The sequence below is a fragment of the Schistocerca nitens genome, chromosome 5 (genome assembly GCF_023898315.1).
Source record: "Schistocerca nitens isolate TAMUIC-IGC-003100 chromosome 5, iqSchNite1.1, whole genome shotgun sequence".
Classification (NCBI taxonomy): Eukaryota; Metazoa; Arthropoda; class Insecta; order Orthoptera; family Acrididae; genus Schistocerca; species Schistocerca nitens.
Genome location: NC_064618.1, coordinates 371,443,690 through 371,461,374, shown reverse-complemented (window position 1 = coordinate 371,461,374; position 17,685 = coordinate 371,443,690).

Below are 17,685 nucleotides of genomic sequence, written 5' to 3'. Positions count from 1 at the left end.
CCGTGCGTCGCTGCGGTCCGGTCCCAGGTCGACGGGCACGTGCACCTTCCGCCGACCACTGGCGACAACATCGATGTACTGTGGAGACCTCACGCCCCACGTGTTGAGCAATTCGGCGGTACGTCCACCCGGCCTCCCGCATGCCCACTATACGCCCTCGCTCAAAGTCCGTCAACTGCACCTTCCGCCGACCACTGGCGACAACATCGATGTACTGTGGAGACCTCACGCCCCACGTGTTGAGCAATTCGGCGGTACGTCCACCCGGCCTCCCGCATGCCCACTATACGCCCTCGCTCAAAGTCCGTCAACTGCACATACGGTTCACGTCCACACTGTCGCGGCATGCTACCAGTGTTAAAGACTGCGATGGAGCTCCGTATGCCACGGCAAACTGGCTGACACTGACGGCGGCGGTGCACAAATGCTGCGCAGCTAGCGCCATTCGACGGCCAACACCGCGGTTCCTGGTGTGTCCGCTGTGCTGTGCGTGTGATCATTGCTTGTACAGCCCTCTCGCAGTGTCCGGAGCAAGTATGGTGGGTCTGACACACCGGTATCAATGTGTTCTTTTTTCCATTTCCAGGAGTGTATTTTCAATGTCTGTTGGGCCAAAAGGATATGTTGCCAAATCTAGAGTGATGGTTCACCAGTCTCTGCACACAAACTCTGAACTGGGCTGGTCCAAAAGGCTCCAGTCAATATCTGAATTACCCCATGGTGGACAGTGTCTAACATCTTGAGGCAGAAAGTACAAGCTGATCCATAGACCACGCTGCCATAATCTAAATGTGATTGAACAAGTGCCCTATGAACTGCAGGGGATGGGATCTGTCAGCTCCCCACAGTTTTCCACTAATACATTTCAAAATATTGAGTGACTGGAAGCCTTTTGTACATATGTATTTCAGGTTGGGGAGCCAAGTTAATTTCTAGTCAAATAATAAAAAAGCGCACAGTTTCTTGAAAACATGAAATATTGTCCCCCATTGTGAGCATTTGATGGTTAAAACGATGACGAGCATGGTTAAAATTGACACGTGTAGTCTTCTGTGGTGAGAACCAAAAACCATTTGTCCTGGCCCAGGTTTCCAGCCTCTTAATGGTCAGCTGTAGCTTCCTCATCATCGTTGTAAAATCAGAGTAAGAGTGTAAGATTGCAAAGTCATCCACAAGCAAAGAGAATTTGACAGGGTTTCTGATTGTGGAGGAAATGCTATTGATAGCGATGGCAAAAAATGTGAGGCAAAGTACACTGCCTTAGGGGACCCCATCTCTTGAACACCACAGTCAGACAAGGCATTGCCAACACGATTCCTCGAGAAAGGACTGGATAAGAACTGGCAGGCATCCATGTAGTTCCCATTCATGAAGTTGGCGAAGGATGTTGTACCTCCAAGTAGTGTTGTATGCTTTTTCGATGTCAAAAAACACACAGACCAAGTGGTTTTGGCGTAAGAAGGACTCCTGTATCACTGTCTCCAGTGGAATTAAGTTGTCAAGGGTAGAATGGTAGCACCTGAAACCACACAGAGTGGCTCAGGTGACCTCGGGATTCGAGGAGCCAGACAAGCTAGCTGTTGGCCATATGTTCAAGAGTCTTAACCCTTACACTCCAGTAACTCTTAGGGGCACTACGGGTCCTTGCCCAGTTTCCAGAATGGAATTAATATCACCTCCTTACAAGTCATGGGGTACTGTCCATCAAACCCTATCTGACTGAAACAAGAGAGGTTTTGTCCTTTTGCTTCAGGGCACAGATGACAAAGCTTGTCATAATGGATCTATCAGGTCCTGGAGCAGTGTCTCTGGCTGCAGACAGAGCTGATTCCAGTTCCCACATGGAGAATGGAAGGTTGTAGACTTCCTCATTATGCGAGAAGAAATGGAGCTTCCTCATCTCAGCAGTTGTATGGAACACCTGCACCTGAAAAGCAGAAGCTTGTCTGGATGATGCAGTGACAGTAAAACTTGAGTCACGTATTCTGTTATGTCCACCAAGACTCCATTACTTGACAAGGCCATAAGGGAATGTTTACTACCCTTGCCTGAAATCCGTCTTATTGATTCCCAAACTTGTGCAGTGGAAGTGGACTGATTAATGGAGCTTGTGAATTCCTTCCAGAAAGCTCTCTTCCATTCTTTTATCACTCACCTAGCATGTGCTTTCGCAGATCTGAAGGCAAGAAGGTTTTCTGTAGTTGGATGGTGTTTGAAGTTCTGCAAAGCTTTTAATTTGGACACAAGTGCCAATTGACAATCGTCATTCTACCATGGAACAGGATGTTGTCCAAGGTGATTACTAGACTGGGGGATGGTCTCTGGGGCATCCCACTGGATCTCACAAGTGATATGGGCCACCATCTCCTGTGCACAATCCTTTTGTTCAAAAATAGCCTGTCGACTGTACTGCAACAAATTTGCCCTTTGTATAATCCATCTTCTTGGTCTCCCGTCAGCTACCATACTAATCAGCAGACAGATCCACACTGGGATGTGGTCACTAGACTGTAAATCTGTAGCCAATTCTCACTGAATTGAGACTGCAATAGCTGGGAAACAAAAACAAAGGTCAATGGCTGAAGAAGACCATGTAGCTGTGGAAAAGTGTGTCATCTGACCTGAGTTCAGAAGGCAGATATTCTCAGAACGGATGAGTCACTCGATCATCCGACCCCTGGAACAAGTTGTAGCCAAGCTCCACAGCACATTGTGTGCACTGAAGTCCCCCCCAAGGAGGAATGGGTGTGGGAGTGCCCAGATAAGTTCTGTCAGTATGTCTGCATCCAAAGCATCATAAGGTGGAACATACTGTGGTGTTAAAGGGTGCTAGAACTTTCACAGCAGTTGCTTGTATGGTCATGGTAAGAGAGACAGGAGAGGAATGGCATTTGTTATCAATGAAAAGAGCCACTCCACCCTTAACCCTGTCTCCAGTAATATCATCCTCCTTGGAGGGGTGGTAACCCTGTAATGCAGGTATTTCAGTGACTTTAAGATGAGTTTCTTGTAAGCAGATGCAAAATGGTTTCTCCTGGATCAGGAGCTGTAATTCTTCCAAATGTGAGTGGTACTCATTTAAATTTCACTGCAACACAGAAGTCGCTGTGGGAGCCATTGTTTAGTGATGTTTGGTATTTTTTTTCTTCCTTGGAGGCAGTGATTTACCAGGAAGGTCAGGGGGAATGTTAGCCAGTTCCCAGCTATCTGGTTCCTCTGATTGGAAATCCACAGTCCTCATCTGAGAGGGAGAGAGCTCGCCAATCTGAAGGTTTAACTATCACTTTCTTCAACTTGGAACTACTTTTGGAAGGATGTTTTTCCTTACTTATGGGAGGAGTTGGTTGCTTGTGTTGAGGGGATGGCTTAGCAGGCTTCTGATAGTGGGCAGTGGTATGTGGCTTAGGTGGCAATCCCATTGCCGACAGCTTCTGAACAATTTCCATTTCAATTGTAGCGTTTCCCCCACAGGTACACCAACAGGTGCACATGCTCACACTTGAAGCTGCAGTCTTATTTTGTTAGGAGGCATCACACTTGGTGACTGGTGTCTTAAGGGATGATGCAAAAGAAGTAGCAAAAACTGGAGGTTGCATAGCTTTGAAAGCTTTTTTAACTTCATCTTAAGGTATGCTTCTCTTGACTTTCAACTCCTAAATTTTCCTTTCTTCGTTGTAAACATCACACTTTATGCTCCACACTGGTTGACCTCCAGAGCAGTTTACACAGTTCAGAAGAAGTGTACAAGAATTTCCTGATTTGTGAGCTGAGCCTCCACAATTGCCCCATGTGGCCCTCCCATTACATCCCATAGTGGTATGGCCAAATCTTTGACATTTGAGCATCACAGTGGGTTAGGATCAAATGGGCAAACCTTAAGATGGATACAGCCTGCAAGGATATGTTCAGGTAATACTGGAGTACTAAACATTAGAATAAATGTTGCAAATTTTTCCAATTTGCCATTGACTCTCCTCACATAGTTCTGCACTTCCATGATGCCCCTATTTTTCCATTCTTCACCTAACTCCGTGCGGTCCACCTCCATTATATTGGAGCAGGTAACCATGCCCTTACTAAAGTTAAGTGTGTTATGTAACTGAGCCTCAACTGAGTAGTTACCTAAGACCTTACATACCGGAATCTTAGATGCTTGGTTCGAATTAGCAGTTTCAACTAGAAGTGTTCCATTATGAAGTCTTTTGACACTTTTTAGGGACCCAGCAATACCTTCCAGTGCCTTGTGAATATAGAAAGGGGAGCCCTTCTCAAAGGTTCCCTGTTCTCTTGATTACAATGAAGGTGTTATGGCACACTAATGCCCTGTTACTATGATTCTGAGACTTCTTTTCAGGGGTGACCATCTGAGCTCTCTGATGAGTGGGTATAGGTACTACCTGTTGGTATATCGATCCTGTCAGTAGTAGTAGTTTGATGAGAAAGTTCAATAGGGATCCCATGAGATGCTAGGGAAACAAACATCAACCTGAACAGAACCCTGCATGCTTGAGAAAGCCTTATAGAACTGGGGGGCAGCAGGTGGTCCAGAGGTTGCCCGCTAGAGACTGTTTTACCTCAACAGCCATTCACCTCATCAGCACATAGCACACCTTGAGGTTGATAGTGTTTTTATACAGAGGTGTGTCACTTCCTTGTGGTCCGGGCGGTGAAGCCAAAGCCCCCATTCTCTGAAACATGCAACATTCCTCCACCATGGCACAAGGTGGTCGCTGAAGCATACCCGGAGATCACAGTAAAAGAGGACTGGCAGTGCTTACCAGCACCCCAGCTCAGGAACCGGGGTTGCCACGCCCATACCCAGCAATCAAATGCCGAGCCCCTAGATGGATTCCATGTTATAAGCCTTCTGCAGGTCAAAAAAGACAGTGATGAGGTGCTGATGGAATACAAATTATCGGTAGTGGAACAGACTTTGCAAAAACTGCTGAGATATGCAGCCAAAATGCCCTGAGACTCAAGAAGCCAACACAGCCACTTGCTCACCATGTGTTCGAGCAACTTACAGAGAAAGTCAGAAAGGCTGATTGTTCAATAACTGTCCATAACTAGGCGGTTATTACCTGGTTTCAGCACTGGAACTATCATGCTTTCACCCTCATTCCAGATCCGATTAAAGAGGGCAAGAATGAGATGCTGACAGTCCACTGAGGGATGTTTCAGCACTTGGTTGTGAATGTAGTCTGGCTCCGGGGCCATATCAGGGCAACGGAGCATTATATGGCTCCAGGTGGTGCAATCACTCGACCCACTGTTTTATGAACTGAGAGATGGGTGGTATTCTCTGATACAGGTGCGTGAGCAAAATGTTTGGCAACAGCATCTGAATCAGTACAAATGGCACCATCTAAGGAAATACTTAGTACACTGCAGGTAACTGGAAGCTCTACAGGCATATGATCTTTGCCCATACCTCAATGGAGAGGTATGTGATCCAATGGCGGAAATGTACCTTTCCCAGGATTCTTGCTTTCATCATTTTATGAGGTGGTGGACGCAGGCACAGAGCCATTTAAAGGCAATTAGGTGCTCCAGTGAAGGGTGCCACTTATGGTGTTGGAGAGTCCACCTACAATCTTGGATGGCTGAGCCACCAGGATACTGTCTTCCGATGGGGAGATCCCGAGGAAGAGTGGATGGCTTGGTTAGCTACCAAAAGAATGCCTGTGTTGTATGCTGAACAGCTGCATCAATACTGCCTTGTGATGGGGAGGCAACGATGACAGCAGAGGTGAATCCATCCCAGGTAGCATTATGGAGAACCCATCTGGGTGGGCGTCCATGGGAGCAACACTGAGGGAGAAACAGGAATATTGCGAAGTGGTCACTACCTCACAGGTCATCGTGGACCCTCCAGTGGATAGATGGTAGAAGACCGGAGCTGCAAAAGGAGAGATCAATGGCTGAACATGTTCAGTGTGCCACACTGCAAGGTATGGGGGCACAAGAGTCCAAGAGGCATAGATCAAGCTGTGTCAGTAAAGTTTCAATGTCTTTAGCATCGCCAGTGACCTTTGTTCCACCCCACAAAGGGTTGTGGGTGTTGAAGTCACCCAAGACTAGGAAAGGTGGAGGGAGCTGAAAAAGTAATTCAGACAGTACATTCTGAGATATGACGTCGTCAGGCGGAAGATAAACATTAAGATGGTAAAATCCTGATGCACCCTTACCCAAAAAAACAAAAATCTCCAAAGGTGTAGCAAGAGGCACAAGATCATTATATTCACCGATACCATTTCATAGCCGATATGGTTCTCAAAATAAACTCAGGAACCACAAAGGGTGCAGGTCTGAGTTGCTGGAAACCACATTTCCTGGATGGCAGTATGGAATGCAGGGTAGGTGCTTAAAAGCTGCTATAGCTTAGCCAGGTGGTGGTTGGAGTATCAGACTTCCTGAATACTGTGGGGGCATGAAGTGACTGGGGCAGGGGGGGGGGGGGGGGGCAGGTTATGATCCAGGGTCATGTGCTGCCACCAGATGAGATGTCAGGGGATCCACTGACCACAAGTTCTACAGTACATTGCCTGGATCATAACCGGTGCCTCAGGGCCACCGGGATCTCCACCTTGGGCACAGAAGGAGTACATGCAGAGTACGGTGGTGTGGTCGCCACCAGGGTTTCATTCATCTTAGAGGACTTCCTTTTGTCCTTCTCCTCCTCCTAGAAGATGAGGACTGGTACAGTTTCCATGAATTTGTTTCAGTGACAGTGGCATAAGTCCAATGGCCAGCAGCCTGTAGTTCCTTCAGCCACTGGCTGGTGTCTGGCTGTGGACGAGCAGGTACTGTGAAAGGAAGAGTACCCAGGGACCTAGGGACCTATTCCTATCTAGAGAAGCTGGCCTCTGGCTGGGGGAAGGGACCGGTGTCCCTGGCAGGTGGGGAGCCAATGCTCCTGAAGTGGGTGCGATGGAAGGGCTCCCAACCACCTGGAGTGCAGGTATTACCAAGCGGCACAACAGAAGAAAGCACCATCAACAGAGAAGGTGATAACATTGTGGCTGTAGTGTAAGATTGTGTCATTTGTATTGGGTTAAGATGCTCATACTTTTTTCTGGCCTCTTGTTGGCTTGTCCAGGGTCTTATACTCCTGGATTTTCTTTCCACACTTAAAAGTAGAGCAATCTGGTGAACAGGGAGAATGGAGCTCACAACAGGTTACACAGATGCAGGAAGGGCACAAGGAACATTCACCTGCAACAGACGTCCACAATCCCTGCAGTCAGGTGTAGCGGTGCAATGGGAAGACATATGTCCGAACTTCACACACCTGAAGAATCTCATAGGGGGAAGAACATAGGGTTTTACATCAAACCAGTGGACCATCAGCTTGACCTTCTCTCTGGCAACATATCACCCTCAGAAGCCAAGATGAAAGCCCCTGGTAGCAACTCTGTTTTCCCTTGGTTCCCAATAGATACATCGGATGAAGTGAATACGTTATTGCTCTAAGTTGGCCCACAGCTTGTCGTCAGATTGCAAAAGAAGATGACAGTGAAAGATGATGTCCTGGGTGACATTGAGACTCTTGTGGGTAGTGACAGTCATGCGAATGTCACCCAACTTTTCCCAAGAGAGCAGCACCTGTGACTGGGCAGGAGATGACATTTTAATCAGGTGGAGAATCACTCTTCATGTTCGCGATGGCTGCAGCTTCTCTGTATTTGTATTCAATGTGTTCAACAAAAAATAATAAAATATGGATGATGATAATAACAATGAAATAAAGATTTTTCTCCTTGTCATCTAGTCCTGTATTTTTCCCATGGCATGATCGGGGAAGGCAATCTGATGGGATCATACTTTATTGCATCATATGAGGCCTTAAATTCAAAGAGTCTGCTGGGGCCATGTGACCACCGGTGGGAGAAAGTTTAAGTCACTTCCAGTGTGAACTGTCCACCATAGTGCCACTCACTCTGGCTGGGGGGGGGGGGGGGGGGCGGCTCTCCTCATGGGCACCACCCAGCCACAGCAACAGCTACCTGGCCAGTAATCCATTGCTGAAAGTCCCTGTGTCCTAGTTGTGATGGGTACATACTCCGGGGCACACATGGAGTATGCAGTGCAGTCACCAACAGTGCGATCCCTGTGTGGTCAAGGGGGGCTACCACCGGCCAGGTACCTAATGACCCCTGCCACCCCCAACAATGGAATGGCTATCATGCTGGGTTTTGGGTTTACTATGACAACAGGAAGGAAGGGTGTCAGGGTGGAAGGGCACAGAGGCAGAGCAAATATCAGAGTGGGCGACCTTCCCTGCGCAACACGCACTTTTGCAAAATATGGCAGGTCAAACCCAATGATTGAGACCATATAATTGTTAGGCTAATGGAAGTTGGAGATAGGGCCAGGAGTTAAATTGGAAATCATGAGCAAAATTGTGAACCAAGTCCAGGCAGGGTCTGGACCAAAAGGACCATCAAGCAGAAAGTCAGAGGTGGAAAGAGATAGTCAAAGTGTAAGTTTGCACCTCAGAAAGAGGAAGTAGTGCTGCAAAGTTGGCGGCCCTGTGGTAGACAACCATGTACTCACCAAAGAGTGGTGAGGTCTCTTGGGGGTGTTTAATAGTGCCAAAGGTATCTGTAATACTGCAACAATGTCACGATATTGAACAGGCATGTCATAATGGGATAAGCACAATGCATGCACATGTCGCGGACCATTATTGATAACCAAAATTAAAGAAAGACGTCTAAGATCATGTTCAAAATTATCTTCTGTGCACTGGGAGAGCACAAGGAAAAAGACCAAATTTACCTCTTCAAACTTTTTCTGAGACAGTAGGGCCTTTTCTAATCTTATCACTCAATTTAATCATAGCATTATCTGCAATGGCCCAAAATAACTTCTGTTTTACGTATCATTGAGCATTTCTCTTCCTATCTTATTATAACACATATTGTAGACATGGCAGCTGAAAGAGTTGTGAAAGCATTCATCAGTCATTTGGTACTACAATTAGGAAGTCTAGAGGCTACTATAATAGATGAACTTTATGTCCAGTCTTAAGGTATAGGTATGTCAACTTTATAGAAGGAAGTAGAGATGTATGCCATTTCATTTTGAGCGATGACAGAGTTGAACGCATTCAGGAAGCAGTTGTTAAAATGTTGTCTTATTACATGAACAGCTCATGCTCAGAGTGGGGGAGCGTATTGCCACTTTTAATTTCATTGTGCGATGGGTTGAATCCCTTTGAGATCATCTGGACACAAAATGTTTTCCTCATTCAAGATAGAGAAGCTGCTGCCTGGAATAAATTCCAGTGAAGTCAAGCACCTGGCTGAAAGATTAAACTTCATTTGTAAGAGTGTTCAGCAGAGCAATGTAGCTGTAACATGGAGACAACAGCTCAGTAGTTAAAAGAATGCTAGTATGTCACTGTACCAAGTAGGAGATTATGTAATGTTATGGCAAACTGCCATGAAACTGAATCGAACTTAGACATTTACAAGCCCCTGGGATGGACTATTTCAGATATTGTGTTTCACATTGATTGTCAGTGCTGAATTACAGCTCCCAGATTGAAGGATTGTAGTTCATTTAGATCAGTTAACCAAAGGACTGCATCCTATTGGGTAAAATATTCCAGAGGTAGAATAGCCCCCCATTCAGATCCTTGGGCGAGGCCCGCTCAGGACGAGTCATAAGAAAATAGGAATGCTGGTAAGCTAATATGAACAGCACAGAGGATGCATTATTTTAGCGAAGATAGTGTGTGTGTGTGTGTGTGTGTGTGTGTGTGTGTGTGTGTTTGAGGTTTACGGGCGCTAAACAGCGGGGTCATCAGCGCCCAAACGCATAAAAACAGGAACACATGCAGTGAAGGGACTAAGACGGACAGGGAACAGGGAGAACGGCTAAAAGACACAGATATGACACAGTTTCAAATCCTCACATACAGAGGCAAAACGAGGAGAAGGAACACACGAAAAAGGAAGGGAAACAAGGAAAAGAGAACAGAAACCGAAGGGAAACGAGGAGGTAATCGTGACTGGCTGACCTCTTACCTAAAACCTGGGTGAGCCAGTCACCCAGCAGCACATTAAAACCCTCTCCCTAAAATCTGAGGCAACAAATTGGACAGGACACAAAACCGTAAGACCTTAACTACAGTAGTGGCGTCATCTTGTAAAATAGAGGGCAAATCCGGTGGCAAAGAAACCACCGCCCTCTGGTCAGAGAATAAAAGACAGTCAAGTAAAATGTGGCGGACAGTAATCTGGACGCCACAAGCACTGCAGATTGGGGGGTCCTCCCACCGGAGTAAAAAGCCATGCGTGAAGGGACTGTGCCCGATGCGGAGGCGAGTGAGGAGAACCTCATCCCGCCTGCATGACTGGTAGGACATACGCCATGGCCGCGTGGTGGCCTTGACCAGAAGCAGCTTATTTTCACCGACTGCCAGCCACTCCTCTTCCCACTGACGCAGAACGCGAAAACACAGGAGGGAGGTAACAGCATGGAGGGGGACGGCACATGCAACAACGTGAGGGAGGGAACACGCATCTTTGGCAGCCACATCCGCCAGTTCGTTTCCCCTAATACCCACGTGCCCCGGCACCCAGCAGAAGGAAACCTCCTTCCCCTGCCGTTGCAGGTGGAGTAGGGCATCATGGATGTTCTGGACGACTGTATCCGCTGGGTACAAGTGTTGCATGGTCTGAAGGGCACTCAGGGAGTCAGAACAGATGAGGAACGTACGACTGGAAATACATCTCATCTGCTCCAATGCCCGCAGGATCGCAAACAATTCAGCATCAAAGATGGTAAACGCTGCAGGAAGCCGTAACTTGACGACTCGATCAGGGAAAACAACAGCACAACCAACAGAGTCCCCCTGTTTAGAGCCATCCGTAAATACTGGTACATGGTCGGGATGCTGGGTTAAAATATCATAAAATAAGGAGGTAAAAACAAACGCTGGAGTGCAGCTCCTCCAGTACTCCGACAAGTCTAAAAGGACGCTGGGCCTCTGGAGCAACCAGGGAGGCAGGCGAGTAAAACCTTGTCGTTGGGGGGCCACACGCTCGACACCAAGGGACTCAAGCAAATGCTTGGCACGAATCCCAAATGGTCTCGTAGCCCTGGGACGACTTGAAAAGAGACGTTCCATAGGTGGTCGGGCAACGGTAGGGTACGCAGGGGAGGTAGGACAGGCAAGGAATTGACACACGCGTCGCACCATGAGGAGTTTCCGCCGGATGGCGAGCGGCGGTTCCCCTGCCTCAGCACACAGGCTGGGGATGGGACTGGTACGGAAGGCACCAGTGGCCAGCCTGATACCCTCATGGTGTACTGCGTCAAGGATCTTCAGATACGAAGGCCGTGCGGACCCATACACGGTGCAACCATACTCAAGACGCGATTGGACGAAAGCCCTATAAAACTGCAGCAGACGCGCCCGATCTGCTCCCCAGGACCGATGGCTCAGACACTTCAAAATATTCAGCGCCTTCAGGGCCCGCACCTTGAGGTCTTTAAGGTGAGGCAACCACGACAACTTGGAATCAAAAGTGAGGTCCAGGAACCTCACAGTGTGTCTAAAAGGAAGAATGGTGTCCCTCAGACGCAATTCAGGGGAGGTAAAAAGACGTCGAGAATGATTAAAATGAACACACACACATTTGTCTGCAGAAAAGGTAAAACCCGTCTTCGCAGTCCATGCCTCTAATCGCTGTATCGTAAGCTGCAACTGCCGACTAGCAGTGACAAGACTGGAGGAAGAACAGAAAACAGTAAAATCGTCCACAAACAACGAGCATTGGGCAGGACTCCGGACAGTGGACGTGATACTGTTAATGGCGACAGCAAAGAGAGTGACACTTAAAACGCTTCCCTGAGGAACACCATTCTCCTGCACATACAAATCAGATAGCACATTACCAACCCTATATCGAAAGAGGCGGTGGGAAAGAAAGGACCGAATGAAGATGGGGAGATGGCCACGAAAGCCCCACTCATGGAGTTGATTGAGGATATGGCGGTGCCAAGTAGTGTCATACGCCTTATGAATGTCAAAGAAGACACCTAGACAATGCTGGTTACGCAGGAAGGCCTGCTGGATGGCCGCCTCAAGCAGGGTCAAGTTGTCGATAGTGGAACGACATCTCCGAAAGCCACACTGAGAGGGGCTAAGGAGCTGCCTGGTCTCGAGCAGCCAAACCAGGCGACGGTTGACCATGCGTTCCAACGTCTTCCCGACACAGCTCGTCAAAGCAATACTCCGATAACTACTGGGATGCGTTCGGTCCTTCCCCGGTTTGAGGAGGGGGATCAAAATCGCCTCCCTCCACGAGTCAGGGTACGTGCCAGATAACCATATCATATTAAAAAAATTCAGGAGAACTTCCTTGGAAGGCAGTAACAAGTGCTGCAGCATGCTGTACCGGATTTGATCATGGCCAGGTGCAGTATCATGAGCCTCAGACAGTGCCGAATCCAGTTCCCACATTGTGAAGGGGCAGTTGTAGGGTTCAGAATTTGGAGACCGGAAGTCCAAGTGACCCCTCTCGATGGCAGTGCGGTAGCGGCAGAAAGCTGGATCACAGTGAATAGTAGCGGTAGATTCCGCAAAATGCATAGCCAGTGTCTGGGCAATGTCTCTCGGCGCCGTGAGGAGACTTCCCTGATGCAGCAATGCCGTGACAGGTAGCTGGCCGAGTTTCCCGGAAATCCTCCTGATGGCTTCCCATACTTTCGTAGAATTAGTGGAACGGGAGATGGAGTTCAAGAACGATTGCCATGACCGTCGTTTGCTCTCTTTAATCACTCGCCGCGCTTTGGCCCTTGCCACCCGAAAGGCCGCAAGATTGTCAGCGGAGGGACTGCACTTGAAGCGGCGCAGAGCTGCACGGCGGGCTCGGATGGCTGAGTGGCACTCAGTGGTCCACCAAGGGACAGGACGCCTCTTTGGATGACCGGATGACCGTGGGATTGACAATTCAGCAACATGGGAGATCACGGCTGTAACATGGTCTACCCATTCGTGGACGCTGGCACGGTGTTCCAAAACAGCCAGTTGGCTGAAAAGTGTCCAGTCAGCCCTGCAGAGGTGCCACCGGGGCGGCACTGGTAATGCCTCAGCCCCATCCAGAAGGCGAATCCAAAGGGGGAAGTGGTCACTAGAATGGAGGTCTGCAGCAACCTCCCACAGAGCAGAATCCGCGAGTGCTGGAGAGCAAAAGGAAAGGTCAATAGCTGATGACGACCCAGAAGCAGTACAGAAATGGGTGGGAGCACCAGAGTTGAGGATGCACAGTTCTTCAGACATCATGAGGTTTTCCAGAATGCGACCCCTGGGGCAAGTAGTCGAAGAGCCCCATAAGACATTATGAGCATTGAAGTCCCCCAGAAGAAGAAATGGGCGGGGGAGTTGGCTAATAAGGTCTGTGAGAGCCTCAGAGTCCATCGCATCCTGAGGTGGTAAGTAAAGTGAACAGACTGTGAGCCTCCGACCCACAAGAATGTCAACTGCAACTGCTTGCAAGTCTGTAACGAGAGGGAGCTCAGATGAGGGGTGCATGTCACGGACAAAAACCGCAACACCACCTTTTGCCCTTTGCCCCGTCAGATCATCTTTCCGATATACGGTATAGCCCCGTAAAGAAGGAACATCAGTGGCCCGAAAGTGTGTCTCTTGGAGACATAAGCACAAAGGGCACTCTCGTACAAGGAGTTGTAATTCGGCCACATGCGTCCTGAACCCATTCAGGTTCCACTGTAATATGGGAGCCAGTGATCAGGGTGGCTGAACTTTCACCCTGCCTCTGTGTTTTGGAGGAGAGCCCGTACTGGCCGGAGATTTATTCCTGGGGCGAGAAGATCGCCCCCGGTCGACATCAATGTCCATCAGCTCCGATGACGACCCACGGGAGATGTCAGACAGTACGATGGCCTCGTCATCGGACCGACCCTGACCAGTCTCCTCAGGTGGCAAAACCTTCACCTTCGGCGTCTTCGTCTTGGGGGGCTTAGAAGGCAGAGCCTTGGCAGCAGGTGGAGCTGTACCCGTCTGGGCAGAAGGCGCCATATGGGAAGAGGCAGGAAGTACCCCAATGTCAGCAACCACGGCCTTGTCCAACGTTGCGGGGAGGGCCGCAGGTTTCAAAGCAACCGCAGCAGCACAAGTGCACTGGCAAACGCAGGTGTTAGTGCTAACACTAGCAACCTCCGTTTGCATAGCAACAGTGGCCATTTGTACCGGTTTTTTCAGAGCGGAAGCGAAAGATGTCGTAAACACAGGAGGTTGCATGGCCTTAAAGAGCTTCTTGGCCTCACCATAGGGGATGCGCTTAGATGTTTTGATCTCCTGGATCTTCCGTTCGTCGAGATAGATGGGGCAGACCCGGCTCCAGACAGGGTGACTCCCAGAGCAATTCACGCACTTCACAGGCGACGAACAATCGGCTCCGTCATGGGTAGGCTGACGACATTTACCGCAAGTGGCTATCCCATTGCACCCCAACGTAGTATGCCCAAAGCGCTGACATTTAAAACAGCGCATTGGGTTGGGGAAATATGGCCTTACTGGTAAACGTAAGAACCCCGCTTTAACATGCTCTGGGAGTCGTGGGCAACTGAACGTGAGAATAAACGAGTCGGATTTGACTAGGTTCCCATCGACTCGTTTCATAATGTGCTGCACGTCAACAATACCTTCATCAGCCCATTCAGATTTTAACTCATCTGTGGGGATATCCACCAAGTCCCGACATGTCACAACACCCTTACTGTAGTTCAGAGTGGAGTGGAGCTCGGTCTCGATAGCGTACTCACCGAGACTGGTTGCCTTCCGAAGAGAAGTGACTTGACGGGAACTAGAGGTCTCAACTAACAGAGTCCCATTGCGCAGTCGCTTCACAGATTTAAGTGTTCCTGCAATTCCCTCAAGACCCTTGTGGATGTAAAAGGGAGAAACCCTCTCAAAGCTACCCTCCTTCCATTTAATAATCAAAAACACATTCTGATTATCAGCATGTGCTCTGTTACGACAGTCTGATAAATCTCTATCAACACTAGGCGCTGGAGGACTCGCAGCACGAAGTCACTTCTTTGATGGGGTGTGTTTTCCTACCAGTGGCCCACCCAAGCCACTGGTAGGGGGAAATGTAGAGGTCGAAAGGTCCATTGCGGTCCCACGAGCAGCTAGGGAACTAAAGGTCCGCTCAGACAGAGCCCCGTGTGCCTGAGTAAGCCTAATACAACTGGGGTGTGGCAGGTGCCCCAGAGGTTGCCCGCTTGCGACTGTTCCACCTCAACAGCCATGCATCTCATAGGCGCGGAGCACACCGGAAGATTGAGGGGTTTTTATAGAGGTTGGCCTTCCTCGCAATCCAGGCGGTCAAGCCAAGATTACCATTCCCCGCAGCACACAACATTCCACCGCCGCGCCATACGGTGGTCGCTGAAGCATGTCCGGGGGTTACGGTGACAGGAGACCGGCGGCGCCGACCAGTCCCCAGCTCAGGACCCCGGGGTCGCCATGCCCGTACTCAGCAAATGAATGCTGAGCCCCTGGGGGGTTAGCGAAGATAGACAAAGCCAACAATCACACAGTAGTACAAGTTTATATGCCAACTAGCTCCACAGATTATGAAGAGATTGAAGAAATGTATGAGGAGATAAAAGAAATTATTCAGATAGTTAAGTGAGATTAAAATTTAATTGTGATCAGGGACCAAAATTCAATAAAAGGAAAAGGAAGAGAAGGAGAAATAGTAGGTGAATATGGAACCGGGGAATGGAATGACAGAGGAAGCCACCTGGTTGAATTTTGCACAGAGGATAATTTAATCATCGCAGATAGGTGGTTTAAGAATCATGAAAGCAGGCTGTATACACGGAAGAGGCCTGGAGACACCTGCAGGTTTCAGATTGATTATATAACGGCAAAACAGAGATTTCAGAAACAGATTTTATACTATATTCCAGGGGGAGATGTGGACTGACGCAATTTATTGGTTGGGAACTGTAGAGTAAAACTGAAGAAACTGCAAAAAGTTAGGAAGCTAAGGAGATGGATACATTGAAAGAACCAGAGGTTGCAGAAAGTTTCAGAGGAAGCATTAGGCAACATATGTTGAGAACAGGGGAAAGGAACACAGAAGACGATGAATGGTTAGCTTTAAGATATGGAATAGTGAAAGCAGCAGAGTACCAAATAGTTAAGAAGACCAGGCCTAGTAGAAATCCTTGGACAATGAAGGAGATATTGAATTTAACTGATGAAAGGAAAAATGTAAAAATGAAACAAATGAAGAAGGTGAAAGGGAATACAAACATCTAAAAAATGAGAGTGAAGTGCAAACTGGCTACGTGGAAATGGCTAGAGGAGAAATGTAAGGATTTAGAAGTATATTTCACTTGGGGAAAAATAGATATGACATACAGAAAAACTAAAGAGACTTTTGGAAAAGAGAGAAGCAGCTGCATGGGTATCAAGAGTTCAGATGGAAAATCAGTCCTAACCAAATAAGGGAAAGCTGAAAGGTGGAAGGTGTAGGGAGATGAACTTGTAAGCAATATTATAGAAATGGAAGAGGACATAGATGAGGATGAAATGAAAGATATGATACCGCAAGAAGAATTTGTCACAGTGCTGAAAGACCCAAGTCAAGGCAAGGCCCTGGAAGTAGACTACATTTGTCACAACTACTGGTAGCCTTGGGAGTGTCAGCCATGACAAAATTATTCCGTCTGGTGTGCAAGATGCACGAGACATTCGAAATACCCTCAGATTTCAGGGAGGATTTAATAACTGCAGTTCCAAGAAAGCAGGTGCTGACAGGTATTAACATTACCAAACTATCACTTTAATAAGTCATAGTTTCAAAATACTAACAAAAACTCTTTACAGAAGAAGAGAAAAGCTGGTAGAAGCTGACCTCGGGAAAGTTCAGTTTGGATTTCAGAGAAATATAGGAACATATGAAGTGATACTGACCCTATGAGAGAGTTAGAGAAAGCTTTTGACAAAGTTAACTGGAATACTCTCTTTGAAATTCTAAAGGTAGAAGGGGTAAAATACAGGGAGCAAAAGGTTACTTACAAATTGTACAGAAACCAGATGGCAGTTCATAAATTAAGGGGCGTGGAAGGGAAGGAGGAGTTGAGAAGGGAGTGAGACATGGTTGTAGCCTATCCCTGATGTTATTCAATCTGCAAATTGCAGTAAAGGAAACTAAATAAAAATTTGGACTAGGAATTAAAGTTACCGAAGACGAACTAAAAACTTTGAGGTTTCCTGATGACATTGTAATTCTGTCAGAGACAGCCAAGGACTTGGAAGAGCAGTTAAATGGAATGGACACTGCCTTGAAAGGAGGATATAACAAGATTATCAATAAAAGCATGATAAGGAGAAATGTATGAGAGAGAGAGAGAGAGAGAGAGAGAGAGAGAGGACATAGGTTACTGTAGTTATTCCAAGATGATGAGGCTTACACAGGATAGAGTAGCATAGAGAGCTGCTTCAAACCAGTCTTCAAACTGAATACCACAATCACAACCAAGCATAAAGGAAGCAATAAAATCTTTCGTTTTGGATTCCTCAAAACTCAGAAAGGATCATTCAGAGCAACAGCCAATATCCACTAAAACTGTTATACAGCAACTGGCAAGTTCATGTCATTATAATTTACGTTCTGCTCCTCCATCAAT